Raw genomic sequence first — 14,067 nt, 5'->3', positions numbered from 1 at the left:
GAAAGCCAGAAAGAAACCCACTTTTCCTTATTGGTCGTCTCCATAGTACAGTGTGCAAATTCTCTTGTAAAAGAGCGTGAGGTTTTGGGCTGGAGTCCAAGAACTGGTAGCTCTCCCCTCTTGACAGGTTAAATTGAAAGGCTAACCCCATACTCTGTGAGGAATAACATGGAGGTAAGGATGTTTCATTACTGAACTCATTGCCAATAAAATTGGGGTCCAGAAGTGCTAGGTATCTGGGACAGGCCTGCGTGTGACAGAAACTCATTATTTTGTCTGATTTCCTGGACAACCATTTATAGACCACAGGGATGGGGACTGGGAGAAGGTGAGATGTGTTCAGTTCACAGTTTAATTTGTACTTTCTGAACCAGTACTTGAACCAAAACACAGCTATCCTTTGAAATTTGCACTTTGCTGAACTTTGTATTTCTCCAACTAAAAGATGAGGCGGAGGAGGAGGAGGAGGATTTACCCATTCTTTACCAGCAGGTCCCAGGACAGGTTGCAACAATTAGAAATTCAATATTAAAAAACAGTTAAAACAAATCACAGTCACAGGAGTAGGGTGGGTGCTAAAAACACACTGAGATGTGTAAAGAAACATCTTGCAGTATGCATTTTGATAGGAGAAATTGTAGGGACAAAAACAAATACATTAGGCAAAATTGCAAAGAAAAATGTAAATTACAGGAGAAATGCACAGGAAAGTGTAAACCCATTTTTGTATGCAGACATATATATATATATATATATATATATAGAGAGAGAGAGAGAGAGAGAGAAGTGCTTCATAAATTATGCATTCTAAACTTGAGTTCTGAAAAATGAGAAACTGAAAGAGTGCTCTTGTGACCAATGTCCTTCTTGAGGGTTTCTCCAGGCATCTGGCTGACTGCAGTAAGAACAGGATGCTGGACTAGATAGGCCACAGGCTTGATGCAGCAGGTTCTCCTTATGTTCTTAAGCAATATTGACAATGGGGTGGTGAGGAGCTCTTTGTCCTGCACACTGGTTCCTACCTGCCTGATTTCAGGGGTAGGCACGCACAGACATCTCCTGAGGGCCCACTTCAAAGCAGGGCACCCAATGACACATGGGTGGATTTGCTCCTACACCTCACCATTGCAACTTGCCTCTCACCCTTGCCTAGATGGTGGTGGTGAAAGAGAAGAGCACTAGATTCCATAGACTGCTTGTGCACTGGTTCTCCATGTGGCTAACGAAGCAGGGCTGGGAGGTGGACATGGCGCAAATGTGCTGACCAAATTAATCCAGCACACCTCCCAATGTGGTTGTACTTCCTTGACCTCCCTGCCACCTTGCCCCTCTCCTTTGTGGTAATCAACCACAATCCACGTGCCAGGAAACTTAGTGCAATGGCTCTGCTCCATCTGGCGAGCCACTTATGCAGGCAAGGAGATAATAGTAACAATGAGAAAGAGAATCAGCAGTTTGTGAAATGGTGCTGAGACAATAGACTCCCTGACAGAGGAGGGCACAGGAAGAGCATCTAGTCAAAAGGCCCTCCAAAACTAGCAGCCAGCACTAGACAAAATAGTGGATCAGTAAAAAGTCATTGCTAGATCCTACAGACTTGAATCTGAAGCACACAGCAATTGGAGCCCTAATCCCATAAGAATCTAGGCTAATCCCACTTCTCTAGGGCACCCTGCCATGAGGATCAGCCACAAGGAGCTCATCTTACATCAATTTGGATAGTCTTTGAGGGATAACGTCCTTCGCCAGCATTCTTTTTCTTACTTTTGCTCTGGAAATGAAATCCTGTAGATTTTAAATAGAGCAAATGTCTTTTTATCAGCCTGCCATATGTTTTTTGCAGATAACTATGTGGCCTAACTGGCTTGAATCAAACCTCTGACACAAATATGCAAATTCCCTTGGAATGAAGCATGTCTCAACTGTCACTTCCTTAGGCATCATTGATTAAAATATGTAAAGGTTTAAAAATAGTCCTCTGTGGGGTGTGTGAATAGCTCACAAATTGCATCCATTCTCAGTCATCTAAAGTACGTGCATGGTGCCAATGTGTGAGGGTGGGGTGGGGGAATGACTGGTTAGATGAGTGCCTTTAATATCTAGAGTACTATGCAATTGGCCGTTTTCATTTTGACCACAATCAGCACATTGGTGCTTGTTTCAAATGAAAGGGAAGCATGATGCAATTCAGCTCCATTCATGAAGTTGCTTCAGAAAGCAGAAAAAAATTAATGGCTATATACTCCTCTATCTCCTCCCTTCTCCCTTACACCCCCCCCAACACCCCCCCAGCAGGCTATTTTATTGAAATGTGTCGCTTCAGCTCTTAATTTAAATTCTGAAAATCCCCCCCCCCCCGTTTGCCTTTACTGCTTCTTTTCCCTGTGTGTGTGGTTTTTTTTTTTGTTTTTTTTTTAGATCCACATTCCACAGTACAAGCATCTCACACCCTGGTCACACAAAGTGTTTTGATAGGATTGTTTGTGCATTTTCATTATGGGTGGTTATATTTTAATGTTTGCTTTTTTTTTACACTTGTAAACCACTTGGAAGCTTGTTTTGTCATTAGGCAGTAAGTCATCATCCCCACCACTTTTTCCCATGAGAATATGGCCTTCGATCCTCAAAAGGTTGCTTCCCCCTGGTATACCATAGGCAGCAGTCATTCATTACCCCATCGAGAACAACACTTAGAATGTAAAGAGGAGAAGCAAAGGGAACCAGGAACAAGGGAACTTTCACTATAAGAAAATTCCTGACATGCCTTTGATAAGAAGTAATCCACAAATGCTTGCATCGCCCTGCAGTGACTATATTAGAGTAACAAAGGAAACCTAATGGAACAAACTACTTAGATGCTCATGTTAAAAGGGGGGCACTCTGGAAGCTCATAATTCGGTAATAACTTTACAAGAAGACAATGCCATGAGACTGGAGTCATGAACCCAAGTGGTGTTCTCATATCTATTAACTTCCAAATGAACAACAAAAGCATTATTATTTGCATTGATGTAGGAGCAGCTGAAGTAAGGCTCTTGCCCAGTCTAAACCGTTGAAGCAGTAGAGTAAATTCTCCATAGGGAATGGGCTGAACACTGGGTTGGGGTGGAGATCTAAACCAAACCCTTCTGGCTTCAGGGGATTTTCTAGCTGCAAAATAACATGACTTAATATAGGGAAACTGATAATATTAGCAAGTGTGGTTATATTGGCTTGCAATCACCATTGCAGAGCTACAGCTGGTGCCAAATGAACTGGCACCATTTCAAAAACTCGGATATCCTGTTATGGGTAAAAAAATAAAAAAATAGAGTGGCTCAATTCAGAACTTGTAGCTATTCTTCTTTGAATAAAGGGGCTGTGTTTCAACCAATTACCATGGTAACAAAAACAGCCATAATGGATCAGCAGAAAGTGTGGAAATAAAGGAACAAGTCAATTTCAAACAGTGTTGAAATTGCTCTGATTTTCAATATATTTCAATGAGCATCAGGGGTATACTGTGATAAGAAGGGAGGGGGGATACTCCAATTTCCCATCTCTGTCAAAGAGAAATGATGGACCTTGCTTCTAGCTATAAAAGAAATGAAAGTGATGGTGCCCTCCCCCTTGAGGCAGGACTTGGAGGGATACTCACACATCAGTTTATACCACTTTGCTGGCATTTCCTTAACTGCTAATTTACATATTATATATTTTAAAAAACCCACTTCCAGAAATTATGATTAGAAGAATTATAATGGAAGTGCAGTGATCATTTCTGTGTTACCTGCTTGCTGGATGGTGGGAAGTAGTTTACAACCCCATTAACCCCCCAAAATATCACAGGAGTAAGGTAACAAAATTTAGGGCCATGTATGAATGAAATTTGGCAGGAGCAGGGACCGAGCAACGGGAGTTCCCCCCGTCACGGGGATTTGAACCGCCGACCTTCTGATTGGCAAGTCCTAGGCTCTGTGGTTAAACCCACAGCGCCACCTGCCCACCTAGCAGTTCAAAAGCACGTCAAAGTGCAAGTAGATAAATAGGTACCGCTCCGGTGGGAAGGTAAATGACATTTCTGTGCGCTGCTCTGGTTCGCCAGATGCTGGCCACATGACCCGGAAGCTGTACGCTGGCTCCCTTGGCCAATGAAGCGAGATGAGAGCCGCAACCCCAGAGTTGGTCACGACTGGACCTAATGGTCAGGGGTCCCTTTACCTTTACCTTTTAACAAGTTCTATTTTCCTACTGCAACCCTTGGGATCCCCCATGGTCTGCTTAAACCCACTTCTTATGCATGTAGATAGTGTTGTTTGGGTTGAGTCGGCCACGACTGGATCTAATGGTCAGGGGTCCCTTTACCTTTACCTATGAATGAAATTTACCATGCCATATTTATATATCGGTCAAAAAGCCACCATCCCAGGTCCAGTTCATCCATGAGACTGGGTGAGGCAGGGAACTGGGAGGGGAAGCAGATCCTGCCTCCAAGGCGCACACTATTCACCAACTCTTGCAATTGTCAGATGTGGTGCTCTCTCCTTCTCCACAGCTCCTTGTCTCCTCTGTCACTGCCACTCATAGTTGCCAACTCCCTGGGGCCCTGGATGCCCAAGCACCCACAAAATTATCAATGAAGGTGCTGGGCATCCACAAATTTCGATGCTATGCATGCTGCAAGGTACCCATGGTCCTGGGCACCCACAAGTCGCAGGGCCAAGCTAGCACTCCTGCTGCCACCCCTATCTCTCCCTGCTCCTCTCTGGCTTTCTTTTACTCACCTGTTACCTTCCTCAAATATCATACCATGCCCTCCTATTGATTTGCTGGTGGGATTTGGCCCCTCTTCCATGCTCCTGAGACCACAAAACCTCAATTGAACATTCACCTCAATACTATATTAACCCAATAGAAGATGGTTTTATAAATGCATATTGCCAGGATTACCCTAAATCTCAAATCTTGTGTGCTAGTCTAAAAAAGGAGTAAAGATAAATAAGAAAATCTTAAGAGAAAGAGAGCCCAAGATGGGAGGGAGTGTACTAAATATGATGACTCCACACAGCTGCTAAAAGTCCAAAACTTTATCAACAAAAACCAGAAATCATTCAAATACCATATGCCTTGTGTTACTTCTTTGATCTTTGTTGTCCTTTGTGTCTTACATTTCTGTATTTTCTTGAAGAGAATTTTTTTTTTGCATACAAAAAATCAAAACGGTTTTATGGTTCTGTTCAAGCTTAGCTCAAAGAAGAATTCTTTAAGGAATAAACATAGGTGACATATGGATCAGAACAAATTCCACTGTATGATCTTTCCTTTAGTGCACAAGACTCTAAAGATAAGAATTTGAGTTAACTTTTGTTTTTCACCTCAGTGCGCCTCTAAAAATTGTTAGACTTTTAAAATTATTTTTACATTACTACAGTATTTGCTGTTGTTGTTTTCCAGTTGCTATTTACTGTATTAGGGCACAATTCTAACCCTACATCCACCAGGACGGGCAAATTATGACCCAGCAAATCTCTGGCTGAGCCAGCTAGGTCCCAACTCAGCCAGGCTACACCAGTATAAGTCCCCAACTCAATTTCAGGTAGATATATTCCAGTGTAACTCCCTCATCCTGGTTCAGTTGAGGTTAAGCCAGCTGAGCTGAGAATGGCAGAACTTATACCAGTGTAAGCCCTGGAAAAAAATGGAAATTCCAGGGAAAGCCGAGGGGAGAGGAATGCTGGATCCTAACTTCATTCAGCACAGTTACAAGATCTGGCAACCCAGTTAGAGTGGATCAGCAGAAGCCCTCATTTGGACTTTGTGTAGAAATAAAAGACCTTTCCACCCCAAAATGCAAAGCTTTACTGCAGAACAGTCTTAACTACTAGTTACATTATAAGGACAAAATAACAAAATAACACACTGCCATTAAGCAATGTGGTTCAGTCCTTTAAGTCCTTTATGCATTTCAGTAAACTTTCCTCTCTCGAGTCCCAGAGAGGGTCCCTAAGTTCATCATTGCAGAGCTTCTCTGCTACTGCTTCTGCTAGGCCATCTCTTACTTCTCAACTTTCTTCTCCTACTGTGAGAACTGCAGCTCAGGTTTCCCATGATGAGTCATCAGGTAGTTTAACTCAGTGAAATGGGGGGGGGGGGGACACCAGCCTTCTACTTTTACCCAGAGTGGAACCTCTCACATAAGGTACCGTATTTTTCACTCTATAGGACGCACTTTCCCCCCTCCAAAATTAAGGGGAAATGTGTGTGCGTCCTCTGGAGCGAATGCCTCCGAAGCGCAGAGTGAGCGCTCCCAGTCCCACCAGGAGATGCTGGGGACTGAACCTGATGCCTTCTGCATGCTAAGCAATTGTTCTACCACTGAGCTATGGCCCTAGCTCACAATATTGCTGTCAGGATAAAATGGAGAAGGTGGAGGCTGAAGTGTGTATGCTCTGTGGAGGAAAGGTGGGATAGAAGTATAAGAAGGAATAAAGTGTGTAAACTAGCCTATAAGTGAATAAACTACAGTATTTTTTTAACTTACTCTCCTAATAATTTGTATATAAATTATTAAAGTGGTATATAATTTTTTTTAAATAAAAAAAGAGGAAATGTTCAGACTTTCAAACAGTATGTTATGCCTGAGCCTTCATTGCTGAAACTCCCAACAGCATTTTCATGCTCACAAACACCTGATGAAGGGACCATTGTGACATAACCCATTCAAGCAGAGTGAAGGGGCAACAGGCTGTCAACAGTGGCAGTAGTTGGGGGCTCTCATCTATTCAAAAGCCACAGAAAGTCTTTTCCTACTGCTTGAGGAATTAATCCCTTATTTAACGTTCATAATTGCTGGATCTATTTAACAGGACTGGAGCTAACATTTGCTTGGATTTGGCACCATTGATAGGGAACTGCCTGCTGCGTCCTCCGCTTTGAAGTCACCCTGGTCTTTGGGCCTCCAGCACCTTCTTCAGCATGTCCAACCCATCTAAGAGGCGTATGATACTGGTGTTCCACTGGGTTAGGAAGAAGCCCCTGTCAGAGAAGCCGTGCTCTACCATCTCGGCCAGACCTTCTGCCTCTGCACCGGCTTGCAACACTCCTCACATTTCGCCCTACTTCACGAGGAGCAAGACACAACCCGCTCTGCTCAGGAGGTCCAGCAGGCGCAAGGTGCTGCGATTGCCGAATCTCACCGACCCCAAGTTTTTAAGATCTGTCATTGGCAGCGTTGGCCGGAAGAGAGCCCACAGGCGTGGCAAGCAAAAGAAGACTCCAGCGGGAACAGGAAAAGGGGTGAGGGCTAGGCTAGAGGCAAGAAGGCTCCAAAGCTATTTGCGGGGTGGGATTGCTTTGGAAGATGCCTTCTCACAATCTCTACCCTTGAACCACGTAAGGACATAAGAAGTGTCTGCTGGATGAGGCCACATTGGCCTGTCTAGTCCAGCATCCTGTTCTCACAGTGGCCAACCAGAGGCCTGTGGAAACAAGAGCATTCTGTATTCCCTTCCTGCATCTTCCAGCAACTGCTATTCACAAACGTTACTGCCACTGACTGTGGAGGTAGAGCATAGCCATCGTGCCTAGTGGCCATTGATAGCCTTTCCTGCATAAAACCATCCAAGTGGTGGCCGTCACAGCTTTCCGTGGGATTGAGCTTCCAGAGGGGTAGCTGAGCATGCCTGTTGCAGGAAAAACAGGCATTAAAAGCACATTTCTCCCAAAGAATCCTGGGAATTGCAGTTTGTAAAGGGTGCTACAAATTGTAGCTATGCGGTAGAAGGGTAATCTACAGTTCCCAGGATTCTTACAGGGGAGAAGCGATAATGCTTTTAATGTATGGTGTGTACACAGCCTCAAATTAGCTCCACCAGCTCCGTAATACTAGAGCAAAGATTATAATGCATATTGTTGTTGTTGTACTTTTATAAATATTATAAAACCCATTCCTGCAAGCCATGTAGTCTGGAATAAACTCAGTCACCCCTCCCATCATTAATTGTTTCTACTAGGTGGGGAGGGGTGTTGGATCTGCTTCCCTGCCTTGAAGAAAGGCACAGGTCAGATGTGTGCCCAGACCTGGCCACGCTTCGCAAGAGAGGTGTGTTGGTTCAAGGTGGCCACGCTGCTTGCAATTTGCACTCCTTCCTGACATGTCTTCCCCAAACCCCTTCTTCCAGAGGCTGTGTTGAAGTTTTCCATCACGCGGAACACAAACTCGCAGAACTACCTCGAGGCTCAGGCAGTGGTGGAAACCCTCCTCAAGCATGAGACGCCAGAGAGCCTCTTGCAATACGAAGGGATCAAAGCAGCTGTGGAGTCTTTCCTACCATACACGGCACTTCCGGTTACTGCAGGCCTCCATGTTCCTTGATTTCATGTGACAAAACATGAAGTTGCCTGACGCCGCCAAGTGGGACGAGGAGATGGACGCGTGGTGAGCTTTATTTATTTATTTATTATTAATTTTATTGAGTACAAATTAGAAAAAAATACAAATATACAAAAAAAGGAAAATACATGTAACCAATAAAAAATTAGAAAACATTTTACCTCTTCTCATATTTACAATTATTTACACCTCTACAAAACAATATTCACAATAAAGAAAAGAAATGAAAGGTAAAATATAAAAGAAAAGAAGAAGAAGAAGATAAAGAAAAGGAAGAAATAAGATCAAGAATGAGAATTTTAAAACTAGATGAATATTCACTATACACAGCCATTTTCAATCTATATTTATGTTCAAGTATGTATTTTCATCATATCCTTATCTATCTTAATTAAAATATTTTTAAAAGACTTCCACCGTTTGCCTCATGCATTTTTGGTAGTCCATTTGTCAAAACCTCTGTTCTTTGTCAAAACTTCCGCCAGCTCCAAAGAGCAGGTTGAAAGGAACCCGAAGCCTCCGGAGCCCAGCGGGAACTCCCACCATGCTCCTGAGGCTTCGGGTTGCCTTCACTGAAGCCTGGAGAGCGAGAGGGGTCAGTGCGCCAGCTTCAAAGGTAGCCGCCTGAAGCCTCCAGAGCGCAGTGGGAACTCCTGCTGTACTCCGGAGGCTTCGGGTGAACGCACGTTGAACGCACAGAATGCACCCTGTTTTAGAGGGGGAGAACAAGAAGGAAAAAAAATCTCCCCCTCTCTGCGCAGCACCCCTTCAGCCAAGCGGGAGGAGAAATGGAAGGGGCTCCGTTTCTCCTGCCGCTTCGCTGAAGGGGCGCTGAGCAGAGAGGGGGAGATTTTTTTTTCTTGTTCTCCTCTAAAACAAGGTGCGTCCTATGGTCGGCTGCGTCCTATAGAGCGAAAAATACGGTAAATTTCTCTTTAGAACATTCCAAATACAATGCATTAAACATATAACTTTTTTTAAAAAAAACCAGCAGAAATTTCACTGGCAAGAACTGTGTGACGTAAGTCAAACTACTTTTTTAAGGGTTCTTTTTTCCTATGCCAGGTATAGGCCTGCTGATCCAGCAGGAGCTCCACTCCTGAACAGAGTTCAGATCTAGCGTACTTTGTGTAAGTGTAGGATTGCTCCCTTAGGTACCACCTACCCCTCCCGATCCCCAAAGGCTTCACAATGAAATGGAAAATCTTTTCAGACACGCTGTATAACTGCAAAAGACAGATTGCTGGTACATGGCTAAATTGAAGTGCTTTCCATTAATAGTTGTAGTTGATGATACGATAATCACAGTAATATGAAATGAATGCATTCTAGTGTGGGTTTTGGCACAAGAATCTTTAATTTACAGAGTATTTTATGTTTAAACATGCCAGTTCCAAAGGGATTTTGATTAACAATGATGAGCTTCATATCTCCGTAAGTGTAAACCATTTGACAGTAATGTTGTTGGTAGAAAAGCTGAGGGAAAATTTCTCAAAAGACTTGAGGGTTTGCTTTTTTCCTGGTGAAATTTCTGAGGTTTTGCTTTTTCTCACCCCCATCCCCCAGCCACCCAAGAAAAAGAAGGCTGGTTTGTAGCAGCCCCCCCCCCCAAAGATTCTCCAGCATCTATCTCTCCCCACCTTTTCTTTTCAGTGGTTGCTATACCAGAAGCTCCTCACTGGCGTGGGGCGAAGCTGCTGGGCTAGGATCCTGCCAGATCCATCACTGTTGCATACCAGAAGAGGCAAGGAGGTGGGAAGGCTGACATGCTGCATAAACCTGGGCAGATACTACTGGGCATGGTGCACATACTTGTGGTTTCTAGCAATTGGTATTCAGAGGTATTACTCTCTGTGGCCATGGAGGCAGACCATAGCCATTGTGGCTAATAGCAATTGATGGTGTTATGTACTGAGCTGAATAGGATCCAAAATGCAGCAGTCTGATTGTTCCTAGAACAATAGGATCCAAAATACAGCAGTCTGATTGGTCCTAGAACAATAGGATTCAGAATGCAGCAGTCTGATTGGTCCTAGAACAATGCAGCAGTCTGATTGGTCTGCAGGAGCCACCCAATCCAGCTCCAGATTCAAGTGAATCCACAACCTGATTGGCCTACAGGAGAATTCCGGAATTAGCTAATCACGTGCAGCCCATTGTGTAAATAATGTATATAAAGCAGATACTTTGGGGAAACTTTCATTCCTCCTCACCACTATGAGCTGAATAAAGAGCATGAAATCCACTCTCAACCCTGAGTATATTTCAAATAGGTTTACACTACATGAATTTGCCCATTTATTCTTTTTTTTAAGCCATTCCAGTTGGTGGCCATCACTGCCACCATGGAAACAAGTCCCATAGTTTAAATATGCACTGCATGGAAAAGTGTGTTCAGCTTCAATGGATGCCCACAGAATTGCAGAGTTAGAAGGGACACCAAGGGTAATTTAGTCCAAACCCCTGCAGTGCAAGAATTGCAACTAAAGATTCCCTGACAGATGGCCACCCAACCACTGCCCTACACCAGGAATGAAGACGTGAGACAAGAAGGATAGTTGAATGGCCCCAAGTTTCTTAAGTATTTAACATGGATATACACTATTAACTTGTAACAATATGGAGGAAAGTCATTGTGTAGGATACAAAATGCTGGTCATGCAGTCAACAGTCAACAGCTGTTACTTGGGGGGGGGGAGTTGAGGTGGGGAAAATCCAAAGAATCTGTGCTACTGCCACTGGGGTTGTCTCTTCACAGAGAAGACTCATTCAAATAATGGGACTAAGTTAAACTATGTAGGGCTAGCATTGGATATAACCAGATGGTTCAGGTTTACAAATGGAATAAAGCATTAAAATGTTATTTAAAAAAACAGTTACAAGGAATTATTTAAAATATTCTAAAAGCAATTATTTAAAATATTCTAAAAGCAATTAAAATCAACGATATGCTAAAAACGAGAGTAAAACACATGTCAGCACTCTACATGTCTGGATAGGCTTGCCTAAAACAAAAACGTTTTTTGCAGGTGCTGGAGAGAGTACATTGAAGGTGTCTGCCTTAAGTCAATAGGCAGGAAGCTCCAAAGTGTAGGTGCTGCCACACTGAAAGATTGATTTCCTTCCCTAATAAATATGTAGGTGACAGAATCCTGAAAAAAAATACAGGGAGAAGAAAGTAGGGCAGTGCAAAGTGTCATGTGAGTGTGCACTTAATACCAGCAAGCCAGGAAAGGTTAGATCCTTATGCAAAGAGTCACACCACACAGGGAGGGGGTGAGAGCTAAGGTTGGATTTGATAGAGTGTGATCTAAAAGAAGCTCATTACAGCATGAAGTGAAGTGGAAATCAGTTATGGCAAAGGTTAGGGGAGAGAAGAGCTGGAAGGATATGACAGGTTGACTGACAGCAGAATCTAGTGGCTTGGAGCTCATAGGGCAAACTTGGGGTGGACAATTGTTTCCATCAGAAACTCCATAAACTGACAAGGAAGATAATGCATTGGAGCTTTTATGTATACAACCAAATTGCCAGGCCATTGCTTCAGATAAGACCATAAACAAACAAACAAACAAATGGTTTATTTTCTTTGTAACAAGAACATAAAATAAAGCAAGTGGATATTAACTGACTGACTGCCCTACAGTCTGGCACATGTGCAATATTATTATTAGAAAACTCTCTATTTAGCTGTGTGACATGTGTAAATAATCCTATGTCTAAAGCTCACTTTGGCTTATGCGGCTTAAAGTATGAGATGCAAGCAGATAAAAACTGGCAATACTCTTAAATATCCTTTTTGTTGATTCGTCAGCATGATGAATGGTGTAAAGTTGAAAATCTCCTCTTCATTTAATTAAAACATGCTAATTATTTTGGGAGATCACTAGCCTTAGGCTGTAAGGGGTATTAGGGGAAGGTGGTATCTCTAGTGGGGGGCATGTTGTGCTCCTTCTGGGGTAGTTTGTCCACCTTTGTCCCCCACCCTGCACTTAGCTCTCACCTGTGGCTCCTAAAAGCTGACAGCATGTGACAGCAGCCACCTCCCAGGAACGGCTTCAACTGTCCTGCTAAACCAAGTGCAAGTAGCCAGTGGGTCTCAAACCCTTGATGAGTTAGAGATTTCCGCTGCATGCGAAGACAGGTTCTGGTGGATTGAGTGAACAATACCAATAATGGGTTCAATAATCAAGAAGGTGGTTTCTACAAATGTTGTAGAGGGAAGGGAGGGGCAGATGGAGCTCATCAACCTGAGAAGGTAGCCTATCTAGGAGAGGAAAAGCTCTGACCCTAAACCCCTGCTGCCTTGTGGGACATATTCAAAGATCTCCTTTAACAGAAAACCAGAAACCTATCTTCTGGGAATTACAGATCTGGATATCCTGCACAAAATGAAGGGTATCTTTTTATATGCTATGGTTGCAGCAAGAGTTCTTACTGCTGTGAAATGGAAGAGTGATGTAATCCCCTCTATTCATGAATGGGCTCAAAACTTGACAGAATATGCGGAGTTAGATAAAGTAGTCTATCAGAAAAAATAAAGAATAAACCAAAACAGGAATTTGTCTCAAAATGGGAGGTCTTTAAAGTATATTTGAAAAATAATTACAGCAGTTTAAACTCTGTTGCAGCATTCGAATAATTTCAGTAGTAGCTTTAAGAAAGACATGAGACCTAAGACAAATTAAGGATTAGTTAAATTATGATAAAAGTGTGTATTGGCAACAAGTAATATATAATTGAAATAACAAAGAGACGGGAGGTTGGGTCTATAGTTCAAAGACCAAATCTTGCTTTACTGTTTTGAAAATAATTTTGTGTTCATTATTATTTTCATTTGTATTTTTGGTTTTCTTCCTCCCCCCCCCCTCGGTGTATCAACAAAAAAGCAAAAGAAGAAAGAAGGGGGGGAAGAAACTTTAAGAACCGAGAGTGCCAGTTCAACAGATTTCAGTGATCCGATAGGCATATATATGTGATCTAATACGTCCCCCTCCCTCTTCCCCAAAATCCCCTACAGTGCCTTTAGCACCACATTCACCACTTCAACTGTCCATCCAAGATACACTCTGGATGTTTTGATTCTCTTCCCTTCTGTAAGCCTTTCCCTCCATCAAAGTTATATGAAAACATCAGCTCCATAAATCAAAGTTGAGTGGGCTATTGTATTTTGCATAGTAAAACACATTTGGCAAGGATCCAGTGGCCACAGTAACTCAAAGAGCCATTGTCTCAAATGTGGAACATGAAATTACCGTATTAGCTTGAATATAAGCTGCACTGGCAGATAAGCCGCACCTTTAAAACTGAAGGGGGGGGGAAAGAAAAAACAACAATACCCAGGCTGCTCTCGGGGGGGGGGGGGAGCCGCACCACTTTGCTGGTGGTGTAAGGTCGCAAATATAAACTGCACTTTGACTTTTCATGGTCAGAATTTGGAAAAAAGTGTGCAAATAAGTTGAAACAAAGCATGTTTTCTATCTTACTTGTAATCCTGTACTCAAAACAAACATGAAAAGTCAGTTGATCATTATGGTGTCAGATGCCTGCAGCCAATAGAAGTAATCATGCGCTTGCCACAATATACTGAGGTTCTACAAAAGAGAGTTATTTCAGAGCTGGAAAAGAGGTATCCTGATGGGATTGGGATATTGCAGCAGGACCTAGCCCCCTGTCACACATCAAAAGTGGTGAAG

This window comes from Podarcis bocagei (genome assembly GCF_964188305.1).
Source record: "Podarcis bocagei genome assembly, chromosome: Z".
NCBI classification, from domain to species: Eukaryota; Metazoa; Chordata; class Lepidosauria; order Squamata; family Lacertidae; genus Podarcis; species Podarcis bocagei.
This window is presented reverse-complemented; position numbering follows the sequence as displayed.